The 23,029-nt window shown below is 42.8% G+C and overlaps 1 protein-coding gene across 1 annotated transcript in view; it reads right to left on the bottom strand.

Moving 5' to 3' along the window:
• Positions 1 to 5,891: 5,891 nt before the first annotated feature.
• CCDC34 (coiled-coil domain containing 34) overlaps positions 5,892 to 23,029 on the bottom strand; it is a 102,315-nt gene continuing 85,177 nt past the window's right edge. The window contains exons 6-7 of the transcript XR_009866371.1: positions 19,045 to 19,148; positions 5,892 to 6,123 (exon numbers count right to left, since the gene is read on the bottom strand). The gene's annotated coding sequence lies outside the window, so the exon portion shown is untranslated. The remainder of the gene's footprint in view (positions 6,124 to 19,044; positions 19,149 to 23,029) is intronic.

The raw sequence follows: 23,029 nt of genomic DNA, 5'->3' as shown, positions 1-23,029 counted from the left end.
GTAACGCTATATTTGTTGTGCCTTGGTAAAGAGATAAAGAATATTAATGAGATTCAGCTACTACTTTTTTTTTTTTTAGCAGGCAGAGTTAGAGAGAGACAGAGAGAAAGGTCTTCCTTCCGTTGGTTCACCCTCCAAATGGCCGCCACAGCCGGCACGCGGCACCAATCTGAAGCCAGGATCCAGGTGCTTTCTCCTGGTCTCCCAATCAGGTGCAGGGCCCAAGCACTTGGGCCATCCTCCACTGCCTTCCCGGGCCACAGCAGAGAGCTGAATTGGAAGAGGAGCAACTGGGACAGAATCTGGCGCCCCCACCGGACTAGAACCCGGGGTGCTGGCGCCTCAGGCGGAAGATTAGCCTAGTGAGCCACGGCACCCGCCCAGCTACTACTTTTTGATCACAGCATTTCCTAGGTTGTATTGTGTGACTCCATTGGGAGGTATGCAATACCAGGTTGTTTGTTTTTTGATGATGTTAAGAATTATTGATGATCAGATGGTTAGATAAAATGCCTCATCAGGAGCTCAAATTTGCATTTTTCTAACATCATTCTGGTTTTGGTAAAAACAGAATAAGTGTAACAGCTTTATAGTAAAAGTGCAATCTCGTGAGCATGACAATCAAAATCAAGTTGTAATGATATATTTATTGGGTGCCTCATCCTGGTTTGGTAACTTTAATAGCCTGTTAAAGTAAATAAGTTTAAAGGAAAGGGGGAAAAGAGCTAAATTGTTTGGTTATTTCCTTTCACTGATATTGTTCAATTATTTCAGAAAAATTTTCATTTTAAAAATACAATTGAGAAGCGAGCATTTGGCAAAGCAGTTAACATGCTGCTTGAGATGCCCACATCCCACATCAGTGTCTCTGAGTTGGAGTCCCAGCTCTGATCCTGAATCCAGCTTCCTGCCAACACATACTTTGGGAGAGAGCAGGGAGTTGGGTCCCTGCCACCCATGTGGGAGACTCAGGTGGAATTCTGGGCTTCTAGTTTCAGTCTGGCCCAGCCTCAGCCATTGCTGGCATTTGGGGAGTGAACCAGCAGATGGGAGATTTCTATCTGTCTCATTCAATATTTTTTTAAGTTGAAATAGAATATCAGCTCCAAAAGATTATAAAAGAAATCATTTATTTCACAACCAGAATAGACAACTAGAATATGAAAATAAAGATTTGGTTTGCTCAGACACTTGCTTTTTCTTTCCTTTTTCCTTTTTTTTTTTTCCTTCTCTTTTCTTTCTCTACTCCCTCCCCACCCACCTCTCTATTTTTTTCTTAAGGTAAGGAAACACCAAGAACTTTCTAAAAGATAAAGGAAGCAAATCAAAATGTAGGACAATTACAAACACTGTCATAAAAGCTGTTTTATTCAGAAGTTTCCTGAGCAGAGGAGTGTGTATTCCACCACAGTGGCAATGGTCAGACTTCTTACAGCAAGGTCAGATGGCATTTCAGCAAAACAAACACCTTACCTGCATCTACCTACAAAGGAGACACAGCATAAGCTGGGAATCTGATAGATCTCTGTGGAGTTCCCAGCTTCTCCACTTAGTGGGTCATCAATGCGGCAGCCTCAAGCAGAGAGTGCTTCTCAAGCTGTAACAGGCTTATCAAGCAGTTGTGGGGTTTGTTTGTTTGTTTGTTTGTTTTGGCTTGCAGAGTCCGATTCAGTAGTCCTGGAGTGTGACCCTGGATTCTGCACTCTGACAAGCTCTGAGATGGTATCTATTCTGCTGGACTGTGGACCACACGTGCAGAGTCCAGGCTCTAGAATCCACAGTAGCCACTCTTTCTGCCCTTAATGGAAGTCAATCCGTTGTCAGATTTTCCTATGTGGAATAGTGTTTTCTCCCTGCTGGACCACGAGCATATCAAGTGACATCGTCATGCCTTAATGATCCCTATTAGTTGAAAATGTCTCCCAAGTAACTTTATAATAAGTGGTATCACTTACTCCTGGGCCACAGGGTATTTATGGAAACTCATTCCAAGTAATGCTACATGTGAAAAAGGAGGCCCAGTACTTCCCTACATGAAGAGCAGACAGCAAGAGGGTTTGGAAGCCCACCAAGAAGCAATACTCTTGTCTCTGTCCAAGAGAAGCCAAGATTTTACCACAGGGCTGAAGTCTGGGTGGCCTTTGGGTTTTCAGTCTGCATCAGAGGCAAAATAATAATAATAATATGATAATTAGCCTCCACCACATGCTTTTAAGGGAGGCATTATTAGACCCATGTTAAAGATGTACAAGCTATGGACATGGGGAAATTATTTTGCTCATCCAAGGCCACCCATCGTGTCAGGGATGAAAATTAGGTTAAGAATTAAAAAATATGGGGAATCAGTCCCTAGTGTAACCTATGAGACATTTTCTACAAGTGAAAAAGTCTATCTTAAAAGTGAAGGGTAGGGGCCCATGCTGTGGTGTAATAGGCTAAGCCTCCACTTGTGGCGCTGGCATCCTATATGGGTACCAGTTCATGTCCCAGCTGCTCCTCTTCCAATCCAGCTCTCTGCTATGGCCTGGGAAAGCAATGGAATATGGCCCAAGTGCTTGAGCCCCTGCACCCACGTGGGAGACCTGGAAGAAGCTCCTGCCTCCTGGTTTCAGATGGGCCCAGCTCCAGCCATTGTGGCCACTTGAGGAGCGAACCAGTGGATGGAAGACCTTTCTCTCTGTCTATCCCTCTCTCTGTCTGTAACTCCTGCCTCTCAAATAGATGAACAAAAAATCTTAAAAAAAAAAAAAAAGTGAAGGGTAAAAAGCACAAAGGAGCTTTAGGGGAAATCTTTTTTTTTTTTTTTTTTACTTTTAAAGATTATTGTTGATTTGTTTTTTTAACTTTTATTTAATAAATATAAATTTCCAAAGTACAACTTTTGAATTATAGTGGCTTTTTCCCCCCATAACCTCCCTCCCATCCACTAGGTGAAATCTTTTGTTACTTGTTATAATGTTATGATTTTGAACTTACTCATTTACCAGAACCACTTTTTACAATCAACATCTCTTGAATGTCTTTTATTATTATGCCTAGACACTATGCCTCAGTTGCCTCATCTGCCAAAAACTGTGCTAACAACAGGACTTTGTGAAGACAAAATGAGATGCTACGTGTGAGGAACCAAAGCAAAGCCTGGCATGTGGTAAGCAATAGGTGAGTATCAGTTATTATTCTCTATATAAATAGTACAATACGTGTTCTCACTGGTGATGCAAGCTTGCCCTTGGCAAGGACCACAGCCTTCATTCCTTTCTCTCTCCATGATGCCAGTGGTACAGAACTCAACAGTAGGCTTAAAAGTGATTTCCTGTTTGAATCCCAAAGGCCAACCTCTATGTGATCAATTCCTTTCTCAAGTTTCATACTGTATAGACATAGCTCTCTAATTTACCCAGAATATTTTCCATTATGTATATGAAAAGATCAGTTTACAGAACATTTCCTAAATTACTTTGATTTCCTCACATTTTATAATCTTCAAAGTGATTACAAAAGCATCATCACATCTCATCTCATTTAAACCTTACAGCAATTCTATGAAAAAGACAGAATCATAATTTGCCAATTTTGTGGATAAGTAAACAGAAACCTTCTGAAGTAAGTTCTCTTGTGGTCACACTGATTAATATTATTAATAGTTACTACTACAGGGGGCCGGCACTATGATGTGGTAGGTTAAACCTCTGCCTGTGGTTCCAACATCCCATATGGGTGCCAGTTCAAGTCCTTGCTGCTCCATTTCCACCACAGCTCTCTGCTATTGCCTAGGAAAGCAATAAAATATGGTCCAGTTCTTTGGGCCCCTGCATCCACACAGGAGACCCAGAAGAAGTGGCTCCTGGTTTCAGATCAGCCCATCTCTAGCTGATGCGGCCATTTGGTGAACCAGCAGGTGGAACACCTCTTTCTCTCTGCCTCTCCCTCTCTCTCTGTAACTCTGCTTCTAAAATAAATAAATAAATCTTTAAAAAAAAAGAAATCAGGCCCATAATGTGACTGTTAGTAGTAGTTACATTTTTAAAAACAATGTTAAGTTGAATGTGTGATATTATTGATATTCTACCATTTTTAAACAACCAAAAAGAAATGATTAATATAATTCAACCCAAATGCTAACAGCATTGTGCCATTCAATCCTCATATTAACCCAACAAAGTAAGATAAATCTCTATTTTATCAAAAGTTATTATGAAGGCTTAGAGGTAAACATATCTGCTCCAAGTCTGAGAAGTGAGAATTAAAATGCAAGCTTATCATATATGACTCCAAAATCCATACTAAGAATAACTCTACCACAGAGCCTCTCTAGTGTAAGGGTAGGAAGTGGCAGAGCTTACATGGCTACCTGGCTCTCTATTGATGTGAAAGTTTTAGTGTTAGAATCATGGCATGTTTATGTTCACTCTCTATAACAACCACATAAGGGAAGAAAGAATCATCCCCACATCAAAGATGAGGAAACTCAAAAAGATCTAGTGACTTAGTCAAAATAACACAGCTAATAAGTGTTGGAAATGGAACTCAACTATGGCTGCACAACTTCAGTGTTTTCATGTTCCTTAGAATCTTCCCCGTTCTCCAAAGTCCATGTGACCTTACAGGCTAATTAAACCACAGCCTCTGAAGGAGGAACTCCACAGCTGATTCCAATGTACACACAAGTTGAGGAACCACTGTACTTCTCTCCCACCCCATGACAGCCTATCATCTCTTCCACCAGATCACCCCAATAGACATCTGGCCCTGAGGTTTCCACTGTCAGTCTAAACCCTCAGGAGTGATTGTAAAAATGTTGTATAGAGAGCGAATGCCCATGTCCCAGATGCATATTTCATAGAGAGCCTCCAGCAGGAACCAAAACAAGCCACAGCAATGGGACAATCACAGTATTGCCCAACTGAGGACAATGGGGTGTAACTGAGGCTGAGATGACAAACATTTTATCAAAGGGGGCCTGAAGCTCTCCCAGAATTTCTCTTTGACCTTAGTAGGTCTCCTGCACTGTGACAGCTGAGCCGAGCAGGAGTCAGGCGGGGTGGGCAAGGAGGTACAATCTTGCTGAGTGGGGACAGCCCTCTGCCTTGGCCATTACTCACATTCACCACATCAGGGTCAGGACCATGCTACTGAATGTAAACTGGGAGGTGTGCATTCCCTCCAACTGCATCCAGTCACCACCAGTTCAGAATACTTCATCTTTATGAGCGACGCTTATTTTTTAAAAAAGTGTGTCTTTGATTCCTGCTAGCCAAACCCATGAAAAAATAACGGAAACCAAATGCCAGGGAAACAGAGCCAAAGCAAACACATATGAGCCCTGAAATAACAGGAGATACTGTGGTCACATCTGACCTTCTGAACCGTGCTATGGGCTGAAGCAAAACAGCTCTTGCTGCTGCTTAAGGGGAGGATGGTAGTAGCTTATTCATAAGGCGAAAGAGTGGGCTTAGGACAACTGCCTTTTAAAACCATAGGGACTCAGCCAAGGGGCCAGAAATAATACCATTTTGAGGAAAGATTTTTTTAAAAAAATGGTCCCTCCTCACCTCTGTGGTTCACATAATCCCAGGATCATCTGATTTTTATCTGTCAAATGATGAATACCTAAGACCTCCAGAGTATCTACAAATATTTCTCTTCTGACTACACCAATATTTTGGCATGGTCTAATACAGAAGCAGGAATGCAAGTTCTCTTATTTATTTCAGCAGCTAGCAAGAGATAAATGTGGAAGGGCCCACATGAAAAAGTGAAATGATGACCCCGAGTCAAAGGGGAGTGCAGAGAAGGCTCCAGATTTTCACAGTCCCCAGCACTATGGCAGCGTCAGACCTGCTGGGGAGCTGCCAACAGTTGGATCCCTAGGAGATGCCAGGAGCTGCATTCTGCAAGTCACCAGGAGGAATTTGCTCCATGTTAGGATTACCAAGAGAAGACCACAATCTGCAGAGTTCATGCAAATGAAGGCTGGTTCCCATGGAAGAGACGCTTGCATTAAAATAATTGCCAAGATTGCCCAAGAATGAAATAGTCATTTTCGTGTTATGTTTTTCAGATAATAATAGTGTCTTCTTTAGTTATATCATTTGAAGTAAATCTAGAAGGTCATTTTTCTCTCTAAAAGAGAAAAAAAATTACATTGTAAAAATGGTTTTATCATAACTGTCTTGGGAAAAATATTCTGTATGTGAAATAAATAATAGCAAATACCCAATCATGTTTACTATGTGTTCAAGAACAGTAAAGCTTAACTACTTTTCATATTTTAATATATTTAGTTCTCACAGTGATTGCCATTATTATTCAGTTTCAGAGTAGCTTAGCTCCAATGGCCAGCATGTAAAACTCTTTTTTGTCTTTTTTTAAAAAATATTTTATTTATTTATTTGAGAGGTAGAGTTACAGACAGACAGAGGGAGAGACACAGAGACAGGTCTTCCATCTACTGGTTCACTCCCCAAATGGCCATAACAGCCAGAGCTGGGCCGAGCTGAAGCCAGGAGCCAGGAGCCAGGAGCTTCCTCTGGGTCTCCCATGTGGGTGCAGAGGCCCCATAACTTGGGCCATCCTCTACTGCTTTCCTAGGCTCTATCAGAGCTGGATGGGAAGAGGAGCAGCTGGGACACAAACTGGCAGCCATACGGGATGCCGATGCCACAGGCAGAGCCCTAACCTACTAAGCCACAGCGTGGGACCCCACCTAAAACCCTTGAGAGCTATCCTAGAGCTATTAGAGCCACTGTGCCAACCTGTACAGAGACACAGAGTAATTTTGGCATTCACATCTGATTCAGTTAGCCTTTGGTTAATAACCAGTGGCTGTGGGAGTACGGAAGGAGCCAAGTGAGTTGCTCTAGGTGTACTTCATTCCTCGGATATCCACTGTCAGGTCGGGGAACCTGTTCTCTGTGGGACCAGGCCTGAACCTGTGCCCTGGCTTTGCTTCTTTTTCCCTGAACATTCCCCTTACCTTGCATCTCTAGAGAGCATTTCCTTAATAGATCAAGCACACACTCATCTTTATCTTAAAATCTGACACTGAAGAAGCCAACAGATGGAAGTTGTATTATTCTTTTGATTCTTCACATTGGTTTTCGTTTTCTATTGCCACTTCATTTGTGTATCTCATCATATTTCCTTCTTCCACTATTTGGGGATATTTTATTTTCTTGACTTAGATGGTTAGCTCCTTAATTTTCAGTCTGTTTTCTTAATACAATCATTTAAGGCTGGAGTTTTAGCCTAAGTACTGATTTAGCTGCATCCTACATGTTGTTATGTTACATTTTCATTATTTTCCAAATGCAGATGTTTCTCATTTTCATGATTATTTCTTTTTTATGAAAATTCTTTTTTTAATTTTTATTTTTTGACAGGCAGAGTTAGACAGTGAGAGAAAGAGACAGAGAGAAAGGTCTTCCTTTTCCGTTGGTTCACCCCCCAAGTGGCTGCTACGGCTGGTGTGCTGCAGCCGGCAGGCTGTGCCAATCCGAAGCCAGGAGCCAGGAGCCAGGAGCCAGGTGCCTCTCCTGGACTCCCATGCAGGTGCAGGGCCCAAGCACTTGGGCCATCCTCCACTGCACTCCCAGGCCACAGCAGAGAGCTGGACTGGAAGAGGAGCAACTGGGACAGAATCCAGTGCTCCAACCTGGACTAGAACCCAGGGTGCCGGCGTCACAGGTGGCGGATTAGCCAAGTGAGCCGGGGCGCTACATGTTGCTGGTCACCAACATGTCCAATTCTCTTTCTGGTCAAGTTCCCATACTCTAAAAGTCAGCTGTGGCAATGGATGTTCTTTGGTCAGTGTGTGAGTAGGAGTGCCATGTATCATTCTAAAGCAGAAAACTTGAGGTGCATCTCCCTCCACCACTGCAAATGGTAATGTGCCAGGTGGTGGAATCTGATCAGCTTTGGTCCCAGCATGAGCAACAGAGCCCCAAGTGACTTACATTGGCAATGTACCATGAATGAGAAATACACCTTAAATTCTTAAGAAACAGCATGGAGACATTTTAGGCTTGTACATTATTCCAGTATTACTTATATCATCTTGACTGTTGCATTGGCCAAATGAACTTCAGAAGTCTCTTTCCTTCTCTCTTTATAATTTTCAAGTATATATATTTTTTAAATTTTTGACAGGCAGAGTGGCCAGTGAGAGAGAGAGAGAGACAGAAAGAAAGGTCTTCCTTTTACCGTTGGTTCACCCTCCAACGGCCACTGCAGCCGGCGTGCTGTGGCTGGCGCACCACGCTGATCTGAAGCCAGGAGCCAGGTGCCTCCCCTGGTCTCCCATGCGGGTGCAGGACCCAAGGACTTGGGCCATCCTCCACTGCACTCCCAGGCCATAGCAGAGAGCTGGCCTGGAAGAGGGGCAACCGGGACAGAATCTGGAGCCCCAACCAGGAGTAGAACCCGGTGTGCTGGTGCTGCAGGCGGAGGATTAGCCTATTGAGCCGCGGCGTCGGCCTCAAATGTATATTTTTAATATTTTTGCTTTTCATGCTCATATATTATTAGAATATAGTCAGAAAATGTATTCTGATGAGATTTCATTTGTTATTTGCTGAGATTTTCTTTGTGACCTAGTAAGTGGTCACTTGTTGGGTGCCATATGTGGTAGACAAGATTAAGCTAGTTAATTGGGTTGTTCAAACTTTCAATACCCTTATTAATTTTTTTCTTTTTTAGTGTGTTACTCAGAGATTCTTTTAAAATCCAGTAAGTATAACTTCTAAAAATTTTTCTTAGTAACTCAATTGGTTTCTGCTTTAAATATATTTATGACTATATTATTAAGAACATGCAAGTGATAAATTGCTTATTTTAGACTAACTGGAGGACTCCCTTCATCTCCACTAATGAATTTTGTCTTAAAATCTATTGGCTAAAGTGGTAGCTCTTGGAAAGTCCTCCAAAGTTATCACTGCCTGTGATACCACTGGCCTGAGGTCACTTTTTATGCTAATTTATCAGCTAGAGAGATGTGACAGGTACTTCCAGGACCCTGAAGATGGTTTTCATTAAAGTTCCAAACCCATGTGAGGGAGGCCTTTCTCCTCATTATCATCCTGAACTGATTGAAAAAATTTTTAGTCCCGTTTTAGTGATGGCATAATTTTTGGGGTCTCAGTTCTAACTTTTCACTCAGGCCTTATCTTCCATCCCCACGTGCAGCTACAGCACCAGCTCACACCCAGGCTTGCACAACTTTGTTTTCCATAGCACTCTTCTCTTTCCTCCTCCTTTTCTCCTTCTTTCTCTTCCTCTCATCCTCCCTCCCTGCCTCCTCTTTCTTCTCCTCCTCATCCTGCTACTCCTCTTTCTCCTCCTTTTCCCACAGGGATTTTACTTATTTTACTAATGCTTTTTAAAAGAAGTTTTATAGCATGAGGGCTTTAAGTTGTCATATTTTATAATGCTTGCCACTAAAGCTTTCGCCTTTGTGAGTAGAGAGATCGTGGAAGCAGGATTTGTGATAGGCTGCAGAAAACACTGCTGCATGCTGGTTCTTTGGAAGATTTTCGTTTTCGCTCACCAATTCTGAGAGGATGATAATCAGCAAAACATTCTAATTTTTAAAATATTCTCTTAATCTTATTTTTTCCCAGTTTCTCTATTTTATTTTGGAGGCAAAACTTAGGAATAAGAGATTCAGGGAGCTTAGAAGCGTAATCCTGAACGAACACTGCTGATGATAGTAACAGCATTGATGATAAGAATTGACATTTATTAACATTTAAATAAGCCAGGCTCTGAGCTAAGTGCTTTGCACCTGTTCCTTCACTGGAAGCTGAAAACCCTACAAAGCACTGGACCTGAACAATGCTGTGCAATTTTCTCTGTTCATACACTTGGGAAGTAGTAGCAAATCTGCACTGTGGTATCCTATGCTACACCCTGCACGGGCCTGTTATGTGCCTGGAATAATCCAGCTTGAATGTTTACATTTCTATTCTTTACTTACTACCCCTTATGCCCAACTCCACAATAGTAACTTAGTTATTTCATCTCTTCTCTTGCTACATGGCAGAGGGATATTATGCAAATACAGGTTTCTAGAAGATAACTCCTGACTATGCGACAAGACCCAACTCGGATGACACCTACTCCAAGAGGCTTCCATGGTTGCCTACCAGTTGATTAGGCATGCTTCCTGGGGGTTCCTGAAAGCTTACAAAATTACAATTATTTAATTCTGCCTTTCCTGCTTGTCTCTGAGCTGGCTGTGGATAGAAAGTCTCTTGTTCCCTTTGTATCTCAAGCACATTGCAGAGATCCTGGTACATGGGAGACACTTCATAAAATCTCACGAATGGAAATTGTCTTTCAATGTCAGTTTTCAATATGGAGAATAGGCTAAATACATATCCAAGAAAGGAAAGGTTTCCTTTATGAGTCTTAAAATATACTAATTTATTCTGCTTGTGTTCTGGAAATATGCGGCAATCTGTTGGGAGATTCATATTTTCCTAATGACTGCGTAAGTCTTTCAAAATTGTCGAGGCGCACTACAGCACAAGGATGAACGTACCTTGGACAAGTATGAATGATCTTACTCAGCTCAGCATTTCCTGGACCTGGGGAGGTCTGCTGGCTCCTGCTCCGTCTAGTTAGAAGGAACGCTCTGTTTTGCCCTGTGCCCAAGTGTTGCTTTCCCTGTAGTGACAGCATGATGACCAGATGTTGCTCCCTCCGTGGGTGGCCACCCTGTAGATTTTTGCAAACTGATGCATTTATCCTGAAAGCTGCATTTGGGTGTCTCTTATTCCCCTTTGTCCCAAAAGTAGGCTTTCACAGGGGTACCCCTTTTTAAAAAAGTGACAATCTAGGCACAGGTAATCAATCCACCTGCTTAGGGCTCCTACTACAAGGAAACTTCATTTCTCATTCATTGCAGATGACCATCTTGCTCTCTTAGAAATAACACAGGATTTTCTCAGTCACCAAGCTCCTATTAAACCACACCATGCTTCATGTGCCAAAAAAGGTGCTGAAACTGTTCCCCTGTTGAAAAAAAAAAACCCACATAGACTCGGGAACACAGTTGTTTTTAATAGGCCCCAGATGGGATTTGTTAGTATCCCTCTTCCCATTCCATAATAAATCCTTATAATTAAATAAAAAATATTTGCTATTCTTGTGCATGCAGAAGGCAGAGAAGCTGTAAGGGACAAAGAGCAAGGTGGCGGTTTTTTCATACTTAGATGAAACAGGAAGGTTATGTTCAAAGCGGATACAGCAGGGCTTATCTGAGGAATCTCACTGATTTTAGACTTCTATTCTATTGGTTGGTTAGAGAACAGAACGCCACAGAGGCTTTGGTCAGACATGGTTTTGAACCCTGTCTCTGCAACATAGAAGCTGTGTGATGCCAAGCAAATTACCTAACCTCTCCAAACTCCAGTTTGTTCATATGGAACAAGAATGACGCTTCCTAAATCATAGTTATTATGAAAATTAAATGAGGACTCCGTTAAGCCCTAGGAACAGTTCCCAGAACATAGTAGACAGCTGTAATTAATAACCACATGTAATAAGAACTATTGTCACTATTGTTTATAGAGAACAGCACAAGCACTACAAATGAGTGGGATGTGAAATATGAAGTTATCCTAAGGGTTTCACAAACCAGAAGTTTCCATCCATGATCTTTTGATTTTTATCTGTCCTAACTCTAAAGTCATTACCTAAGAGCCATCTAGAAACCTGTGTTTGACAGAAATAAGGAATTATGAGGTTGAGGTAGGCAAATAAAGCAATCTTACTCATTATGAAAAATTTGTAAGGGGGACCAAAATCTATTAACAGCCAAAGTGATATTGCATAAAGTCAACTGCTGAGAGAATCAGAGGAAACAGGTAAGTTTTCATGAGGGAAAAGCAGGGAAGATATAATGCATGACCCAAGGCATAGAATGATACTGCAAGGGGGATGCCTTGAGGATCAGATCACCCAAGCAGCACAAATAGGAAGGGTGGAAAAGTCCTGTAAAGAGAATAAGAGAGGCGGACTAAAATCCAACTTTGCCGGACTTAAACATTTGCACCAGCTAAGAACTAAAGAAATGATAGTCTAGAAATTGGAGTCATTTCTAAGATTCCCATTGAATGAGCTGGTTGTGTGAAAATTCATGAGTAACCATGAATCCTCATCCTGCATTTCATTAATGGCTTAAGCCAGGCTGGACATAAGAAAAAAACACAGGAAATTGTAAGCCCAGGTAATCAAGCAGGGTGACGTCTTTATGAGCAGCAACTGTCATACCTCACCCTGGCTCATGAAATTTCTGGCAGAGCAACTCTGAATCTGGCCTAGGTCTATTCTCCAAGTCAGGAGTTGAAGGCTTTGCAGCATGAGAAATTGCCAGATCCTAAGAATCCCAGATCCTGGGGCTGAAAAAGCTGTCTTACCAAGCCATATGCATTGAGTGTCTACAGTCTATTCAAGACAAAGGAATTGCCCCCGGTGAATAAAAACTGCCTAGTTGTCTCACAAGGAGACAACTCTTGGTTTAACATAAGAGAAGGCTTACCAATGGTCAGAGCTATTCAAAGTATGGAATATAAAATAGTGTTTTGGGCAGAGGCGGGCTTGAAGAAATACAAACTTTAAGACAAAATGGGACTCAGTGATTCTAGAGTTCACTTCCAATCATCCAGTCCACCAACCAGAAGGTATTGCTCTCCCACAACAACCAACTTACAGTTGGAAATGGGAATGGAGACTCAGTACAACAATTCCAAAAAGCTGCTTTCCTGAAAATATTCATGAAAAATGTGAAATGTCTCCACAGCTGAGAAGATGTATCCCTTTGCATAAGCAGTAATTGAACTGGGTTCCCAATAGTGAGCAGAAAGAGAGGAATTGGCTCAAAGATTTACAGGTAGTCCATCCATGTTCCTTCTTAAATATAGTAGACAGCATGACACTTGACAACAACAACAACAACAACAAAAAACCTCCTATAAACAGCTGCTTTGCAATCTTATGAGAAAAACCAGATCTGAATGAATTCTGCTTTCTGCGTGTATGAATTCTACAGGTCTATTCTCAAAATTTTGGTTTGCAATAAATTAGGCTTCAAGGTCATGGCTGTCCAATTGTTAATTCAGAGGGTAGAAATATGTAGCCTCATGGTTTTCCATGGGATTTGAAATAATTACTTATCCATTCTTCATTGCTGATAGTGTTAGAAATTGGATTAGAAAAGGTACTCTTCATCCTCTAATATCATGCAAGCTTTCAACAGGAAACAGAGATAAAAATTATTTGGGGCTTGCTGCTCAGTGTGGTCCAAAGACCAGTCACACTGGCATCATCTGGGAGAGCCTTTCCAATGCAGAATTTCAGTTCCTCCACCTTCAACCTCATACCCAGAACTACTGAATAAAAATCTTCATTTTTAACAAGATTCCCAGTGATTGCTGTGTACATTAAAATTTGCATTATCCTAAACTAGATAATAGTGATTCTGTTGCCAACCTTCTGAGTTTTCCCACCTGAAAGCTTTAAGAAGAAACAGCAGCCCCTGAGAACAGAGAGTAGAAAATTACTCAGCTTGTAATCATTCATGGAACCATGGATCTAGCTGTTTGCATTGTTCTAGAAAATTTCCCAATGCTGACACCATGAATTTAAGCCACTCTTAAAATGGGCTGGCAGATTCCAGCTTGGTGTGACCCAAATCAGCTGATTTGTCTTGGTTACTTATTAGACTTCAGGGGAGAGGAGTGGAACCTCTTAAACAACTGGCCCAACAAGGAAGGGCAGCTGTTTCTCATCAACAGCAATGAACACACCTAGCAGGGCTTCATCCTTCATAACCTGCCATCTCCTGCCTCTCTGGCAGCAGAGAAAGCCTTCCTGGCAGAATGACTGCAGACACCAGGAGCTGCACCGAGAGCTTAGGCTTGACTATGGTAGTGTAAGGGAGCCTTTTCTGCTTCAATGGGTGAAGAAAATACAAAACAAAAATAAATTATGTCTTAGAATACTCTTACCTCCTCAGCACCAGAAAGTCGTTGGTTGCAGGAAACACCATGGACTTAATGACAGCTTTTCCAGAGAGGTAGTCAGCATTTCTTTAAATAATACACTGATCTGGGGAGGGCCTGGCGCAGCAGGTTAAACCTCTGCTTGGGAAGCCCGCATCACATATCAGGGTGCCAGATGGAGTCCTGACGCCTCAGCCTCTGATCCAGCTCCCTGCCAATGCTCCTGGGATGGCTCAAGTACTTCAGCTCCTGCCACCCACATGGAAGATTCAGAATTTTTAGGTCCTGGCATCAGCCTGGCCCAGTAGCAGCTTTTGTGGTCATTTGGGGAGTGAACCAGAAGATACAAGATTTCTCTCTCCCTCCCTCTGCCACCCCCAAATAAGTAAATAAATAAATCTTTTTTAAAAATATACAGACTTAGCCGGCGCCGCGGCTCACTAGGCTAATCCTCCGCCTTGCGGCGCCGGCACACCGGGTTCTAGTCCCGGTCAGGGCACCGATCCTGTCCCGGTTGCCCCTCTTCCAGGCCAGCTCTCTGCTGTGGCCAGGGAGTGCAGTGGAGGATGGCCCAAGTGCTTGGGCCCTGCACCCCATGGGAGACCAGGAGAAGCACCTGGCTCCTGCCATCGGATCAGCGCGGTGCGCCGGCCGCAGCGCGCCAACCACGGCGGCCATTGGAGGGTGAACCAATGGCAAAAGAAAGACCTTTCTCTCTGTCTCTCTCTCACTGTCCACCCTGCCTGTCCAAAAAAAAAATTAAAAAAAAAATAATAAAATAAAAAAATAAAAATATACAGACTTGTCTATGTTTTTAAAGAATTAAGTTGGGCGAGAGCAGGATTTATGAGGGTATATCGTTCAATTTAAAAAAAAAAAAAAAAGGCAAATCAGTGCCTGACAATTTCACTGGTCACTTTTGCTAATGGGTGCTATGGTTTGTCCCCACCAAAGCTCATGCTGAGGTTTAATTCATCAATGCAACAGTGTTGGGAGATGAGCACTAGTGGGAAGTATTTCAGGAGGCAGATTCCTCACGAATAGCATAATGCTGTCTCTAGGGAGAAGCGACTTCTTGCTCTTGGGACTGGATGTGTGTTACTGCAAGAGCAGGTTGAACAGTGAGTTGAGCTTCCTGAGCTTTCTCTTGCCTCTTCTCTCATCATGTGATCTCTCTTTCACATGCACCCACTTGTCTTTCCACTCTCTGCCATGAAGCCCTCAGCAGAGGCCAATCAGATTCTAGCACCACACTCTTGGATATCTGTGAGCCAAAAGAAATCTCTTTCTTTATAAATTATTCAGTCCTGGGTGTTCTGTTGTAGCAACAGAAAATGTACGAAGAAATGGGTATTAGCAATTACGTCTTTACTTTGCTTCCTGAAAATATATATGAAAAAATGATATTCAGTATTCTGAAGATGATTGTTTTCTTCAGAATTGAAACACAGCCTGAAGGACTATAAGGAAAGGAAATATCAAGACTCTATTTTCCCTAAATAAATTTGGGTAGAAAATCAGATAAACCTAAGATCCTTGTGTTCCTGCAAACTTTGCTTTTCACAATCTCAAGTCTGAGTCTGGTCATCTAAATGTTCCACACACTCCATGAAGAAAGTCCATCAGATCACAGGAATATGTGGATGCAGTAGGTGGGTTGGATTATTGATCAGAATCACAGAGAGAAATAAAGGCCCTCAGAGGGAACAGATATTGTTCTTAAGCACAATATTCTGATCCCCAAAACACACAGCAAAGATATCACTGTAGCATATCTTCTCCTTCAGAACATCCTAGAGTCCTTTACTGTAACAAGCAAACTGTTTTAAGTGAGAATTCTCTAACTCTGGTCCTAGCATGAGAAAAGCACCAGTTAAGAACTTCATAGGGCACTATTAGGAAACCCAAAGCCAGAGACAATGAACTTCCTCATCTTGCCTGGGTACAAAAATCATCAAACAACAATGTCATGAGCCATAGAATTTCTAAAGAATTATTTTAGCTTGCTTATTTATTTTTAGAAACACACACATACAAACACACACACACAGACAAAGAGCTCCCATCTGCTAGCCCACTCATTCCCCAAATGCCCGACTGGGGGCTGTATTGGAAATTGGGAACTCAGTCCATGCATCCTATGTGTGTGGCAGAAACTCAATTACTTGGGCCATCACCTGCTGCCTCACAGGGTCTACATTAGCAGAAAGCTGGAATCAGGAGCCAGAACTGGGTATCAAACCCAGGCACACCCCAATATGAAATGCACGTAGCTTAACTGGTATCTTAACCACTAGGCTAAATACCCTCTCACAGTGAATTGTTTTTGATAATAGAAAAGTATTTTTCTTATATGGCCTTTTGGAAAATTGTGTTTTCTATTTTTTTCCCTCTTTGCATTTTTTATTATTTTATTTCTTTTAAATATTTATTTGAAAGTCAGAGTTTCAGAGAGAGAGGGAGAGAGAGAGAGAGAAAGAGAGAGAGATCTTCCATCCTCTGGTTCACATCCAAGTGGCTGCAACAGCTGAGACTGAGCCAGGCTGAAGCCGGGAACTTCATCTAGGTCTCCCACACGGATGGTAGGGGCCCAAGCACTTGAGCCATCTTCCCTTTTTCTTTCCAGGCCACTAGTAGGGAGCTAGATTGGAAGTGGAGCAGCTGGGACTCAAGTCAGCTTCCATATGGGACGCCAGTGTCACAGGCAGTGGCTTTACCTGCTATGCCACAACACCAGCCCCTCCCCTTTACTTTCTAACTAATTCTACACAAATCTTAGGACTTTCCTCAAACTAAAATCATGGTAGTGGAAGACAGAATTCTGAGTTAATCAGTGGAAAAATCTGTGTCACAAAGATCTGTGGTCCTACTGGTTTTTATAGACTTTTATCTGAATAAAAACCATATAAATTCATTATTTATATAATGCAAAAATTTTTTTAAAGAAGTAATTTCAACAATAGACATCCTTGGCTTATCTTTCCCCTGAATCCTAAAGCTCCCTCTAGTGACCAAGAACATACACCAGCTACAAGTTTTTGATAGTAAATGCCTCTTGCTTTTGGATAACACCTTGAGGTTTCTAGAGCATGGTCACAAACCCGTGATGTTTTGGTACTTCCTCCATTTGAAAGATAAGCAAACTGAAGCTGAACAAGGACCGAGACTTGTACAAAGCCACATGGAGTAATTAATAAGGAAAGTAGAGCTAGAGGCCAGGTCTTCTGGCTCCTAGGCTTGTGTGCTCTGCTGTACCACCTTTTCTTCCATGATGATTGTATAAAGTCATCCATGAATATTCTCATAGATACTGTACCCTTTTCAGCTTCATGGAAACACTTCCAAATGATATATAGAAGTAATTCTTGGTTTTCAAGATGTTCCATTAGGAATCGGATGAGAATTATGGACCCATATTTATAAATAATTTCACATAAAATTAGAAAATTTAAGGATTACTCAGTATCTACTGAGTGTGCAGGACTCCAAGCACCCAAACAATTAACATGTATCAGATCTAATCTTGATAAATCAAGAGCCCAAGGGAGGTAAACGTTTAAGTTCTTTACCTTTTACATTGGTAATGATGTTTTCCACGTCTGTCCAGTGTCTTGCTAACCCATTGTTCAGAGTAGTTAAAAGGATCGAACAAATTAGTATATATTTGCTAACATTTAAGAAAACTCCAGGGGATATTGTCATCAAGGCATTCTAGCATTCCCACAGGCATGCCTAGGATTAGTGGCAAATTGAGATGTTTCTAGGAAAGTAGCAATTTGGAAGCATTCTTTCAGATGTAACAGCCTACCACAGTCTCACTGGCTGGCTCTATGAGAAGCCTAAAGATACATCAGTGAATATAGGAAGCACTTTGTTTCAGTGAACAAGAACAAGCCCTGCCTCTAAATTCTTAGCTTCTTTCATTCTGGCATTTTCCATGGCTTTGGAAAAGTCTGAATGAACAGCTGTGATTTACTAAGTCACATGATTCTCTTGCACATGAGTTCTGAGAGGATAGAGACCAAGTCCATTACTGTTCAGCTGTATTCCTGATAGCAAATATATTTGGCTCCTGTCAGCAGGGCATATTCAACACATATTTAATGAATGCATATGTGAACGGTCCACATTGAGTCAGCACCTCTGGGAAACTGCTTATCCTCTCTGTACTCCCTGTCCCAAGTAACGCATGGCTTCTGGTGACCTGGGACATTCCCTAGAGCCATTCACACATGCGACCTCAGGTTCTGGATGCTTGGCTGCCCCTATGAAGAATTCTCTTCTCTGTCCTGCTACCCACTGCTGCAGTCTAGATTATGTGACAAACCCCTAGGCAATGATATCAGCTTCCTGCTTTAACCTCCCAGGGGAGATAGCACATTGAGGGATATTTTAAATTTTGAGTAAAAAAGGCAAGACTAATGACTAGAAGAATATTTCAGCTTCAAGGCAGCCTGTTAATGGTGCATCTGAGTTAGCATGGCCTTTTTGATCATTTTACACACCTTCCAGTCTTCATTCATTTCTATGGCTCTGCACTTTTCTTTTTAAAAAGTATATATGTATGTATGTATGTATGTATGTATGTATGTATTTTAAGAAAGAGTGACAGAGAGAGAAGGACAGAGAGAAGAGACATCAATCTTCTACTCATTGGCTCGCTCCCCAAATGCTCCCAGAAACTCCACCTGGTTTCCCACATGGATAGCAGGAACCCATCGGCTGCCTCCCAGGCACATTAGCAAGAATACTGGATGGGAAACGGCAGATCCAAGACTCCATCCCAGGTATTCTGATGTGGGTTGGAGACTCGTATTCTGATATGGGTTCGTATATGTGGTGGCTTAATCTACTATACCACAATGCCCACCCCATGGCCTTGAGCTTTTATCATACAACTTCCCTTGGCTTCTTACATCCCTGCCCACCTAGTGAGATGTCACCTTAAAACAGCCTTCTCCAGTTCCCTGAGTTGGCCATCCCCGCCTGTTTCCATAGCACGGTTGCATTAGTCAGATTTTCATTACTTGAATTAACATACCCGAGAGAAGCTAGTTAGGAAGGAAGGAAGTTCATATAGAGTCATCGTTTTGGATGCCCACGATTGGCATCCAATGTCTTAGTCTGGCATCTGATGTTGGATGGCTGAAACCAAACAGAAAAAGGACCATAGGTAAGCCAGGAGGCAGACAGGCACAGGGAGCACACACAATGATGTGATCATATGGGCTCTACTCCAACAACCTAATCCAATCCAATCACTTTCCAACTAATCACTTTCTGGGACCTCAGCTTTAGACACTATTATTCGATTAACTTCCATTCTTGATCCACTAACATAAGAATGGGGATTTAGAATTTCACACATGGGGAAATATCCTAATTATTTTCCAACCATAACAGCAGTTCATACCTTTCTGACTGTACTTTAATTGCACATGATTATGCATTTTTTGCCCCATCCTCTTCCTATTGCAGTAAGTCCAATAAAAGGGGTGGGGGTTTCTGAGTTCAAAAGAGAACCACTATACCTCTAATTCTCCCGTTTATTTTGCTTATCTTAATTCTGGCAAAAGCAACTTTTATCTTGATTCTGACAAATCTGATTTTTCCAGCAGATACTGGAAACATCCCCCATGAAAGCATAGTGGCTTCTTGATAAAGAATGGAGGTCTGAGCTACTACACCTGTGATATCAGGCATAGCTGGGCTCTCAGCATCACTCACCAGTTTTTTCACCCACAGTGCTACACTTTTTCCAATAGTCTTTTCAGATATCTATTAAAATCACAGTTTCCCCAACTCTATGTGGTTATCACCTTCAGAATTTTTGCCATATCAAAGTAGCACCTGAGGGGCCGGCATTGTGGCATAGCAGGTAAAGCCCCCATCTGCCATGGCACTATTCCATAAGGGCACTGGTTCCTGTCCTGGCTGTCCACTTGAGCTCCAGCTCTCTACTAATGGCTTGGAAAAAGCAGCAGAACAGGCCAAAGTTTCTCAGCCATTGCTATCCATGTGGGAGACCTGGATGAAGTTCCTGGCTGCCAGCTTCAACCTGGCCCAACCCTGGCCATTATGGCCATCTGGGGAGTAAACCAGCAGATGGAAGACCCCCCCCACCTGTGTGTATGTGTGTGTGTGTGTATGTGTCTCCTCCTCTCTTTCTATAACTCGGGCTTTCAAATAAATAAATAAACCTTATATAAAGAAGTAGCTTCTGCGCTAATGTTTATTAAACAGTCTTTTTTTAAAGTATTTCAATTTTTGAGCATTACTTTTGCTTTGTAAGTAGTATCCATGAAATATTAGATTTGATACACTATGTTTCCCAGCACACATTAATCAGAAAATTATCAAACATTTAAAAAATCCATTGCAGGCCGGCACTGTGGCTCAACAGGCTAATCCTCCGCCTTGCGGCGCCGGCACACCGGGTTCTAGTCCCGGTCGGGGCACCGATCCTGTCCCGGTTGCCCCTCTTCCAGGCCAGCTCTCTGCTGTGGCCAGGGAGTACAGTGGAGGATGGCCCAAGTGCTTGGGCCCTGCACCCCATGGGAGACCAGGAGAAGCACCTGGCTCCTGCCATCGGATCAGCGCGGTGCGCCGGCCGCAGCGCGCCTACCGTGGCGGCCATTGGAGGGTGAACCAACGGCAAAAGGAAGACCTTTCTCTCTGTCTCTCTCTCACTGTCCACTCTGCCTGTCAAAAAAAAAAAAAATCCATTGCATTGAAATAAACTCATAACTGGGGCTGGCACTAGAGTGCAGTGGGTTAAGTTACCAGTGATGACACCAACATCTCATGTTGGGGTGCCACTTCAAGTTCCAGGTGCTCCAATTCTGATCCAGCTTCTTGCTAATGAGCATGGAAAAACAGCAGGAGATGATCCAAGTGCTTTGGTTCCTGCCACTCACATGGGAGATGAAAATGGAGTTCCTTGGCTCAGGGCATTGGCCTGGCCCAGACTTGGCTGTTTGGGGCCAGTGGGGGAGTGAACAAGAGGGATGGAAGACCCTGATTCATTCCATTCTCTCTCTCTCTCTCTCTCTCTCTCTCTCTCTCTCTCTCTCTCCCCACTCCTGTCATTCTTCCTTTCAAAATAAAAAACTCTTTAAAACAAACTCATGGGGCTGGTGCTGTGGCATAGAGGGTAAAGCCATCACCTGCAATGTTGGCATCCCGGACAGTCATCAGTTCCAGTCCTGGCTGCTCCACTTCTGACCCAGCTCCCTGCTAATGTGCATGAGAAAGCAGCAGAAGATGGACCAAGTGCTTGGGCCCCTGCACCCACATGGGAGACCCAGAAGAAGCTCCTGGCTTCGGATCAGCCCAGCTCCAGCACTTGCAGCCATTTGGGGAGTGAACCAGCAAAGGGAAGCTTTCTCTCTCTCTCTCCCTCCCTCTCTCTCTCTCTCTCTTTCTCTCTCTCTCTCTCTCCCTCTGTGTGTATGTCCTTCCCTCTCTCTCTAACTCTGCCTTTCAAATAAATAAATTTTTAAAAAATCTCATAACTATTAAAATTTAAAAAAAAGAATTTTGCTTATGTAGCCACAGCAATCATCTCCAAATGTTGTTGGCATGCTGGCTCCACTTTGTGAAGTACTCATTTTGTTTTTTTGTTTGTTTGTTTTTTTCTTTTTGAAAAGCAGAGAGACAGAGGACAGAGATATTTCATCACTGGTTACTTCCCAAATGTCCCCAAACACCTGGGGCTGGGCCAGGATGAAGCCAGGGGTCTGGGATGTGAATGGCATATACCCAAGTACTTGAGCCATCATTGGCTACATCCTAGAGTGTGTGTTAGCAAGAAGTTGCAATTGGTGCAGAGCTGGGACTCCAACCCCGGCACTTAGAATGAGATGCAGCATCCCAAGCAGAATCTCTTTTTTTTCCTTTTCTTTAAAGATGTATTTATTGAAAAGGTAGTCTTGGGTGGGGGGTAGAGAGAGAGAGAGAAAGAGACAGACAGAAATCTCTTCCATCTGCTGGTTCAAGTCCCAAATGGCTGCAATACCTGGGGTTGGGACAGGCTAAAGCCAGGATCCTGAGACTCCATCCAGGTCTCCCATATGGGTGGCAGGGACCCAAACTACTTGGCCCATCTTCTGCTGCTTTCCCAGGCACAATAGCAGGGAGCTGGATTGGAAGAGAAGCAGCAGAGACTCAAACCGGTGCTCATATGGGATGCCAGTGTATTAGGCAATGGCTTAACCCCCTGTGACATAACACCAGCCCCCAAAGCAGCATCTTGGCCACTGCACCAATGCACCCCTGTGGGACACTACTCTTCTAAGCTTTTGATACACACCTCATACATACCTCCTACCTAAACATGCCCTTTCATTCGCAGCAGACCATTTCCCCTTTTTGAACAGAGGAGCTATGAAACTTGCATTCCCTCCACTTGTTTCTACCACCTGCTCCCTGCATACAAACACCTGAGAACATATCTTTGTCGGTTCCAATCCTTGCATTTGCGTTTTCTACCTTCAGAGAAGGAGTCATCCTTTCTGGTCAAGAAATGTGCATGGTTTGTGAGAGAAAAGACAAAAAAGAAGAAATGTTCATTCACTTGCATTCCGAAATCCATTCCAATGAATTGACTCAAAAATCTTATTTCAAGGACTGGTGTGTGGCGCAATGAGTTAAGCCATAGCCTGCCAGGCCAGCATTCCTGGGAGAGCAGTAGAAGATGGCCCAAATCTTTGGGTCCCTACACCTGCATAGGAGATACGGAAGAAGTTCCTGGCCCCTGGCTTTGGCCTGGTTCAGCTAAGGATTTTTGCAGTCATTTAGGGAGTGAATCAGTAGAAGGAAGATCTCTCAGAAATGAAATGGGGACAATTTTCTCAGCACATGATCCAATGTTCTTTTTTTTTTTTTAAAGATTTATTTATTTATTTGAAAGTCAGAGTTACACAGAGAGAGGAGAGGCAGAGAGAGAGTGAGAGAGAGGTCCTCCATCCGATGGTTCACTCCCCAGATGGCTACAACGGCCGGAGCTGTGCTGATCCATAGCCAGG

Source organism: Lepus europaeus, chromosome 7, assembly GCF_033115175.1.
Source record: "Lepus europaeus isolate LE1 chromosome 7, mLepTim1.pri, whole genome shotgun sequence".
Classification (NCBI taxonomy): Eukaryota; Metazoa; Chordata; class Mammalia; order Lagomorpha; family Leporidae; genus Lepus; species Lepus europaeus.
This window is presented reverse-complemented; position numbering and strand designations above follow the sequence as displayed.